The sequence below is a fragment of the Solanum pennellii genome, chromosome 9 (assembly GCF_001406875.1).
Source record: "Solanum pennellii chromosome 9, SPENNV200".
NCBI classification, from domain to species: domain Eukaryota; kingdom Viridiplantae; phylum Streptophyta; class Magnoliopsida; order Solanales; family Solanaceae; genus Solanum; species Solanum pennellii.
This window is the reverse complement of record NC_028645.1, coordinates 11,667,007-11,677,018: the sequence shown is the minus strand read 5'-3', so window position 1 is coordinate 11,677,018 and position 10,012 is coordinate 11,667,007. Positions and strand designations below refer to the sequence as shown.

General features: G+C 31.4%; 1 non-coding gene across 1 annotated transcript; it reads left to right on the top strand.

The window, feature by feature from the left end:
- The first annotated feature begins 8,376 nt into the window (after positions 1–8,376).
- On the top strand, positions 8,377–8,463 carry TRNAS-GGA. The gene has a single exon. It is a non-coding gene; the product is annotated as a tRNA-Ser (tRNA).
- The last annotated feature ends 1,549 nt before the right edge of the window (positions 8,464–10,012 follow it).

Sequence of the window (10,012 nt, the reverse complement as noted above, 5' to 3'; positions counted from 1 at the left end):
TTAGCAAAATTCCCATTAACAAAAATGTGGTTGATCTCATCATTTCCAGGTATATTACAGCAAGAACAGTGAACTGAAGCAGCTCCAAAGGTTGCAATATTTCATTAGTTGGAAGCTTGGTTCTCAAAGCTCTCCATAAAAGAAAGGAGATCTTGAAGGGAATATGCTTGTGCCAGATGTGATTACTAAGGATGTTGCTATCCTTTTTCTGTCTGCATATTCTCCAGGCTGAGTTGCATGAAAAAAATCCATTCTCATTGGGTTTCCACACTGCTGTATCACTTACCCCTGGCTGAAATTGAAGTCTGAAGCTCAGATCTTGGGGATTAGGTGAGGGGGCACTTCCAGCCTTAGAAGAGTCTCATTCTAGTTTCCATTTGCTTTAAAGTAAGACATTGTTGTGCTAATTGCCCTTCGCCCAACCAGTCATCCCACAAAAATAGACTGTTACCAGAATGAACTCTCCAATTAATATGAGGTTCAATGAGACTTTTGTTTTCCATCATATACTTCCAAACAAGAGACGGCCCAGTACCCCATTTTTCAGCAATTTGATTGGCCCTTTGACAATATTTTGGTCTAAAAACTGACTTCAAAGAGAAGTCTTTGTTCTAAAGGTCCACCATTTCTTGAATTGCATTGCAGTACAAATATCCTCCAGTTTCCTAACCCCAATGCCTCCTTCCTCACAAGGAAAGCTTATAGTTTTCCAAGACGCTCAATGATACTTCTTTTTCTTCTTATCCAAGCCCTTAAAGAAATCATCTATAACTCTCTTAATATAATTAAGTGTAGTTTTGGGAGGTGAAATTGAAGTCATGGCGTGAATAGGGATAGATTGAAGCACATGCTTGATCAAGGTGACCTTCCCCCAAAACTCAATATCCTTGATTACCAACCAATAATTCTTTTTACCACTTTTGCCACTGGGTCTGAGTAATAAATTATTCTCTGGCCTCCTATATAAAGAGTGCAACCCAGATAAGCTATGGGGCTATCTTTTTGAGAAAAACCAGTGATCTCATTTATCATGTTCCTAGTTTCTGGAACAACATTAGTGGGGAGCATGAAATGGCTCTTTCCTTGTTAATACATTGGTCAGAAACAACCTCATAAGTGCTAAGAGTCTTCATAATGAGTTGCAAAGACTTCAAGTAATGTGATTTGAGAATTGAATATCAAGGAGTTTATAAAGATAAATAAAATTGAGTGGAGAGAAAATATTGATCCTGCCAAACAAATCCAAGATGATCTAGAAATTCGTAATCAATTAGAAACAAAATCTGAAGTTATTATAACTCATTCACTTGAACACATCCCTGGAAGACTCATTAATATGACAGATATTTCCATTGCTCCAATTCTTATACATAACTATTTTCGACAGTTGGAGCTTTGCATTAAAGCATAAGTCAACGATGATAACAATTCAACTCATAATCAAAATAAAAAGCAACACAAAGAACTGTCTATTACCCCTCCCCCCCTCTTTCTGATGTAGTATAAATTTATTGTCCATTACGTGACTATGTGGCATGTAGAGTGTAGTTCAATTCTCTGATAGCGAGTGAGTTGATACAAAATGTAAAAATATATTTGTTTAATTAGAAATGTTATTAGTTCATTTCTTTTATTTATTTTATTGTATTTTCTCCATTCTTTAATTTTTTTGCTATCTTCTTCCCCAAAACTCAAAAAAACAACCGCCTCTTCTCTATCTTGTTCAACTTGGAAGACCCATTTACTTCACTCATTTTTTTTCCTTGACTTCTTGGTTCTCTTTGTTCCTTTTTTGTCCCTAATTTTTCCAAAAATAATAATAATTGTAAACCACCTTTGATAATATTGTTTTTTAAAAAAAAAATAAAAAAAAAATATATATATATATAGTTTATTAGCATCTAAATAAACATATTTCATCGATGTAAGAGTATTATAGTATTTCATTACCTCCATCGTAAGGGAATTTCTGCTGCATAATTATTTTTGTATTGGAAAGAAGATGGTAGATTGACGGTAATTATTAATTTTGAATTTATAATTTATTAGTAATTTTATGTGACTTAATAATGATTTGATTGTAATAGTGGTGGAGATGAAATTATAATAATGGTGTGATGATGGCTACTTTGTAGGATTGGCGGCGATTGAGGCCAAGTCAGCGACCTACAGTGATGGCGGCTAAATGGAGGGTTGTAGCGAAGAAGAAGAGTGATGAAGAAAGAAGAAGAAAGAGAAAAAAAGGGAAAAAATGAAGCTAATAAATAATAAAAACAAAAATGAAAATAAAAATGAAAAAATTAAGACTTAAAACATTGCCGATAACAATTGTTGCATAATTGCACTTCCTTTTTTGCAATTGACGATGGCTGAAATGTGGGATAATTATAACACTTTAAAATTGTTTAAGGAGGTAATAGATACCCTGCAAAGTGAAAGTGTCTTTTTTTAAAAAAACTAGCTTCGCACGTGTGTTTCATGTGAATTTTTTTAGATACGTTAGAATGACTAAAATTTCATGGAAATATATATGTAAATTGTAATGAATAAAAAAAATTTAATAATCACAAAATAAGAATAAAGACTTATGGCAATTAAACATTCGTAGAAAACTAAATTAAGAAGTCTAATAGGGGGGAAAAAGACAAAAAGAAACAAATTTAAGAAAAAATACAACATAGACATTATTTTCATAAGACTGATGTATATATAAATGAAAAAATAAGTACAAAATTAGTACATAACTCTCTGAGTTTTTATCAATTCGTTCAATATCCTATCAAATTTCAAGAGTCTTCTTCATCTACTTTAACTATAGAATAAAAATAATAACCTAATAATCTTGGTAGGGGTTTAATGAGGTAAAAGAAGTTGAATTTGTATAGATAGAGTAGAAGGTATATCAAAAGATATCTTAAAGTTTTAGTTTAAATATTTGGAGGTTATGAATATGCAAAGATGAGAGTTATGACCATTAAGAGTATAAAATAAAAGTTGAATAAGTAGTCATTGACTTTTAATTAAATTTATACAATCAAATATTTAAATATTTTATACCAATTTAATATATAGAAGGGATAAAATCATAATTCAACTTTCTATCTTTTTTATTCATACTTTTAGTAATATACTAGTTTCTGACAACGTGCGTTGCACGTTTATTTTTTACTATTGTTACATAATTTAAAATTTTGCTATCAAATAGAACATGTTTAAATCAAAAATATTAATTTTATCAATTATATTTCATGTATCAACAAAAATAAATAAAAAGGGATTGAACATTTGGCATCAAGCAAAAGTATGTGAAATTAATTAATATAATATAGTCTCCTTTAACTTTGTATAAGTCTTTTTTATGATCTAAATATTAGTGATAACCTTTTATAGCCATAAATGAATATTAAAAATACATGCACACTTATTAATGAGAAACGATAGAGTGAAATATTTATATTATTTAAGGTTCTAAAATTAAAAGACAGTACTATCCAAAATTGTGCAAGACTAAAAGCAATTACATTTAAAAAATAAAACTGACAGATATATAATTTAAAGACTGAACTTCATACATACATCTATTTCAAAAGCTCATAATAATAGCTAAAAGATTACAACACCACATTGAGTTTATTAGAAATGCAAAAGAAATTAGAAACAACAATAATCTTCGTGATGGAGAATATATATCGAAAGAGATACGAGGACTTAGGCTTGTTCAAAAAGAAGTCTTCAAGTTCCTCTCCCCACCTCATGTATTCTATTTTTTTATGGATTTTTTGCCTATTATAGATGGAATAGTTTTTTGATTATCAGCTGAATGACAATATCTTTCATTTTTCAATGGTTATCACCTAGTTCTTAAATAGTAGTAAAAATGTCTGTTTAAATTCTATATTTTAAGTTCTAAATAGTCTTTAAAATATAGATAGATGGAAAGATGAAAAATACAAATCATAGTTAGACTTAATAAGAGAATTAACATTACCACTAATAATTATTGATTTGAACTTGAAATCTAGTCTCGAATGAATAATTAAAAAGATGAAAAACACAAATCATTATAATTAGTAAAAAATTGGGGCAATTACAAGTCATCTCAATAATGTATTACTAATCCATTCATATATAACACCTTTTTAATATCTTAGTAATAATAAATCAAATAAATAAAATCACTGGCATTAATCGGATAAATGGGGGATCACTCTTTTCATATGCCAGTAATTATTCTAGGATATACATGTACAATTAAAATATATCTTTTCACATTCCAAATATTTAATTATTTCCTTATATTTTAATTAAGAATTAATTTAAGGAAATGCAAAAGTCATCTACATTTTTATTAAAATGATACAATTTAATATTTAAACTAAATAATTAAATGCTTTATAACATTTTAATTTATAGTAAGGGTAAAATTGTAATTCAACTTTTAACTTTTTTTGTTCCCTCATATAATAATATATGATGATAGGTCTTATTTTAATTGGGTTATTATGTATTTTCTCTTAATAGAAATAGATGGAGTAGGTATAAGTAAGAATTTTTTAATTAATTAAAGATTGTAACAACACTCATTCAATTACTTTTTACATAATTAAATGGTGAGACCCATAATCTATATTATTGAAATCAAAATGAAGTACAGTCCCACTACAACAAGAGATAGAGCTACATAAAAACAATACAAAAGTAGCTAAAAAGACAGCAAAACCTAAAAAGGCAGTCAAACAGGAAAGGAAAAGATATCACCTTCTTGGAGTTTTCATATCGATTTCGCCGTCGTGGGTTTTCCCAATCTCATAATTGTTTAATCTGGGTTTTCCCAATCTCATATCGACATAAGCTTCCCTTAATGAATCTTAAGTTCATATGAACTTTAAGATTACGTCGACATATCAAGGAGTGTATATAGATACTTAGAGAATGATAATGAAACCAACTAGCATAAAAAGCACTAACGCTGCAAAGACCAATGCCCCAATTGCTCTACAATAGAGTTGTAATTCACTAGTTATTCCAGATGCTCGCCAAAGCTGAAAAAACCCACAGGTTATTTGTATTCCTCGGAAACCCCCGCCTACGTCATCATTTAATATTTCTTGGCCTACTATTGGCCAAACGACCTGGGCACTAGGCCCAATGTGAGTTGGATCACTTAGCCACGCTTCACAATTAGAAAAACGAGCACCGTGGAAATACATGCGGCTCAGCCAAAGAACGATGATGGAGAGTTGACCGAAATGTGCACTAAATACTTTTTGAGATATCTCCTCCAAATCACTGGTATGGCTATCGAAATCGTGAGCATCAGCATGTAGGTTCCAGATCCAAGTGGTAATATCAATCCCTTTAGCTATTGTTCTTGAGAAATGACCCGGGCTGGCTCATTCCTCGAAAGAAGTTTTTACGGGATTCCTATCTACCAAAATTATAACTTCTGGTTCCGGCCAACGAATAATCATTGAGTCCTCCTCTTTCCGGACAACACATATAAAGAGACCCGCCAACAGTCAAATAATTAGTGAACCTTAGAGATAGAGAGATATTTCTATAATTAGTTCGTTTCTCTTCTATTTTTCTATCTCCTATCTAGTTTCTTTAGTTATTTACTAGAGCAATTATGATCTTGAAGTCTATCCGGCACAAGTGTTCGGATCTATTATGACATAGCCTTGAGGTGCTCAACGGACCTTTTAACCTTTTAAAAACCTTATTGGGCTTTGAATTGATCCAAAAATGATTTTTTTGTGCAACCTAGTGTATATTCATAGAAGTTATTAAATGGAGCTCTTTAATTTTATACCTAGAAGATTTTAATAACTCTAACTCTATTCAAAATCGCGCGAGTAGCCATTAGACATTACTAAGAGACATACCCGGCATATATATATTTAGTGATTCGAAGGTTTCTTTTATTAGTTTTAATAATAATTTTGTTTAATTTAATAAAAAGAAGTCTATTTTGTACTCTATCTGTGTATCCTTTTTTATTCCTAAAAAGTAGCAGATGAAATAGAAGTGAAATAGAAGGCCTAAAGGGGAGATAATGAAATTATGTGATTGGGTCTTCCAAAAGCAAAGAAATGATCCATTTTTTCGTTAAATGATCTGATGGGTCCAACAAATAATTAGTTATAACAAATATCTAAATTCTAAATAAAAAGATAAAATACTAGACTAAGATTCTAAATAAAGGATAATAAAGCTTTATATCCATAGAAAAGTTGCTAGGCGTTTTTATTTTTTCTTATTTTGACTTCTACGAAGTTTCGTTCTTTGCTACAGCAGATAAAAATCGTTGTTTTAGACGATGCATATGTAGAAAGCCAATTTGGTTCTAGTAGTTACTTTACTAGATTCTTCTTTTTTTCTTTCTATAGTGGAGATAGTCGCACGTAATGACAGATCACGGTCATATCATTCAAAGCTTTTGGTAATAATGGGTTTCATTCTAATGCTCGAGATTAATATTCCAAAGCTTTCGTATGTACTCCATTACTTGTGTGGATAAGCCCTATATTATGTTCTCAATTACTTGTGTGGATAAGCCCTATATTATAGAGTATATAACTTCGATCATAGGGATCAATTTCTAGTCGCATAACTTCATAATAATTCTGCAAAGCTTTCGCGTTATTTCCTTCGAATTGAGCCGACATCCGTTACGGTCGTCATTCAATTAAAAGAATCTCCGTTCGAGAATCATACGTGAGATTTTCACCTCATACGGCTCCTCCCTTATGTGCATAAAGAGAATAATACATAGAATCCAAAATGATTCAACGATGAAATATTCTCATTATGAACTCAGCAGGGCTAGTGTTTTTACAAGAAATCTCTAGCCAATCTTCCTGCAAGAGATTCTTGATTAACATCAAGCCTATTGGGACTAGATAGAAATGATAAGATAACTCCCCACAATTTCTTTGTTTTTAACGCCTCTTAATTTCCAGGAATTAGTAACTTCAATAACCTTCAATGGTTATACAGGTATCCAACGGACGAACGAGATGGATGTTTGTTGTCCGAACCATTCTTTTAGTCCCAAGCCCGCTAAGAAAAGAGCTGACTTAGAACAAACTTTTCGTGTTGATTCCTAGGTGTAGAGCTTCTTCCCCTATGCTGCCTATTAGCGCTAGCACATTAGGATTGACCCGTAATACAAAACCTCTAGGCGTAACCTTTCGCTTAATACTAGAATCTATTATTGCAACATAGCATCTGAGGTTGCATTAATCGAGGATACACGACAGAAGGAATTGTTCTATTTCCAAACTTCACCTTCAAAAAGCGTAGATTTTTTTTCGCGAATCATGTATTTTTCTCCTTGTAAGACTGAGAGAAATGAATAAATATAAAACCAAAAAAAAAAGAATCAAATCTCACCATCTCTGTAATAGGTAAATGCCTCTTTTTCTCCGAAAATTGTCGGAATTACTCGTAATAAAATATCGGCTACAATTGAAAAGGTCTTATCAATAAAATTTCCATTTATCCGTGATCTAGGCATAGGTAGCAATCCATTCTAGAATTCTTTTCATTAACTCTCGTGGGGAAAAGATCCCACAAAGAAAAGAATTGTATAATACGAAATAACATAAAAACTTCTTTTTTTTAAAAAAAAAAACAAAAGATATGAATCCTCTATTCCAATTGTTCCTTTTTGACAGGAATTGAGAAGAAATAAGAAATATTTCAACGCGATTCGATTTCACACTAATGTAGTAGTGTAGGAACTATTCCGATTTCGGTGAAGTTACAAATTAGAAAAACTCGAGAAATTTTGATTGAATCATGACATAAATTACAAAGAAGAAAAAAGATTGACTAATCATTCTATGATGAAAATAGAATAACTGCCAATTTTGTGTACATAACGGGTATACACTATACAATCGAATCTAAATTTTTGATGAATTTCTATTCTAATAGAGGGGTAGGTATTTGCTGTTGAGAACTCCAAAACCGAAAAGGAATTAAAAAAATTTTCTGGTATGGAATCATAGTCTATATAATTATAATTACAGCTATGATTTAAGAGTATCCATTAACTATAGTCTAAAAGATATAGACCATCAATCAGTTGATTCGTTCTAATTCATAGAATTAATCCGTTATAAAAATAGAAAAATACCTGAAAAAGAAGGGAACGTTGTTTATGCAAACATGAATTGTATTTTTTTGAACAATTTTTCGTAAAAATAGTATCTTTATTGCGGAGCCTCGAAGGAAAGAAAAACCGTTCTTTGCTTTGACTTTGATGACAATTTTTCTATTAAAATGGATTGGTCGTACCTATCCATTAATGGAATATGAATTATGACTGACTTGCTATTCACTCGGTTTTGGGGTCATAATCATTATGTAGGAGAGATGGCCGAGTGGTTCAAGGCGTAGCATTGGAACTGCTATGTAGGCTTTTGTTTACCGAGGGTTCGAATCCCTCTCTTTCCGTACCTTCTCTTAATTCGTCAATTTTACTAACAACAAGGACTCAAATAGCATCGGATAGCATTATTCCAACAGCTAGACCCTTCTTTGATCTAAAGATCTAGATTCTCAATTCCTAATTGCTGTGACGCGTAAAATAGAATACTCAAAAATAATCATAATCAAAATACTGTAAAGAAAAGAATAGAAAAGGGATGAAAATAGATCTTTGTCTATGATACAAAAATGGGGGAAATCTAGATCAAACTCGGATTGATCTTACTTAACTTACTTATCCTTGGGTTAGTTTACTTCGCCTAAAGGGAAGAAATTTTGGCGAACCCTTTGTTTAAGTTTGAGGTTAAAGTCTGACGAGAATAACATTCTACGACTAGCATTTAATTTATTTTCAAACCGACCCATTTACTATCTATTATTTGATTGTCTAATCCTTTATATTGGAATGGCTGAAGGGTCAAATGATTTGGTAATTCCTCATGAGGGGATGAATCGAGAGAAATTTGAGTCAGAGTTCTGGATTTTTGTTCATCCTTTGCCGTAATAATATCTCGGGGTTTGCAGCGATAACTCGGTATATCTACTATATGACCATTAACTAAAATATGTCGATGGTTAACTGATTGACGGGCAGCGGGAATAGTGGAAGCCATACCCAATCGAAAAAGGATGTTATCCTAACGCATTTCAAGTAATTGTAGTAAAACTTGACCTGTTGACCCCTTGGCTTTTTTGGCGATACGGGCGTATTTAAGTAATTGTCATTCTGTAAGATCATAATGAAAACACAATTTTTGTTTTTCTTCTAGCCGAATACTGTCGCGCCCCATTTTTTCGTAAAAACGGGTTTTGTGCACGACCTAACAACTCTTTTGGGATTTTAAGTTTAGAGTCGTCACCAAACGAATTAAAGCGCGTCAGGGCTTCTATCTAACATAACTAAGTCTAGCTAAGTTCAACGAGCCAGAGATCAGGGTAAGGGTTCAAATTACCTCGAGGGGAAGGTGTTAGGCATCCCTCGAGGTCCACAGATGTGGGTCCCGGCGGTATCTCATGCAATCTATGTGGGGGTTACAAGTAGCAAATAAGTTCACTTCATTTATTAGTTTATTTAATCTTGCTAAGTGATAACAAATATATAACAATTAAGACTATTTTATTATTTTTATTAATTTAAACATGCAAGGCTAGGTGATAGCAATAAATAAACAATCAAGTTTATTTTAATTTATTTTAAAATACGAGATAGGTTTTAAACAAATCGAACAAATAGCTCATGTTATTATTTTAATTAATATTTAAATATTCGAGTCTAAGTGATAAAAATATTAAACAATTGAAAAAAATTATTATTATTTTTTATTAATTATTTACGCATTCAAAACTAAGTGATAACAATAAATAAACATTAAATAAAAATTTAAAGATAGGCGATGGGATAGAAAAGAGGCAAATAAATAATCAAACAATTTTATTATTTTTATTTTAATCTAAACCAAATAAATTACTAAACAATTAGAATTACTTCAATTATGTATTATTTGAGCATACGATC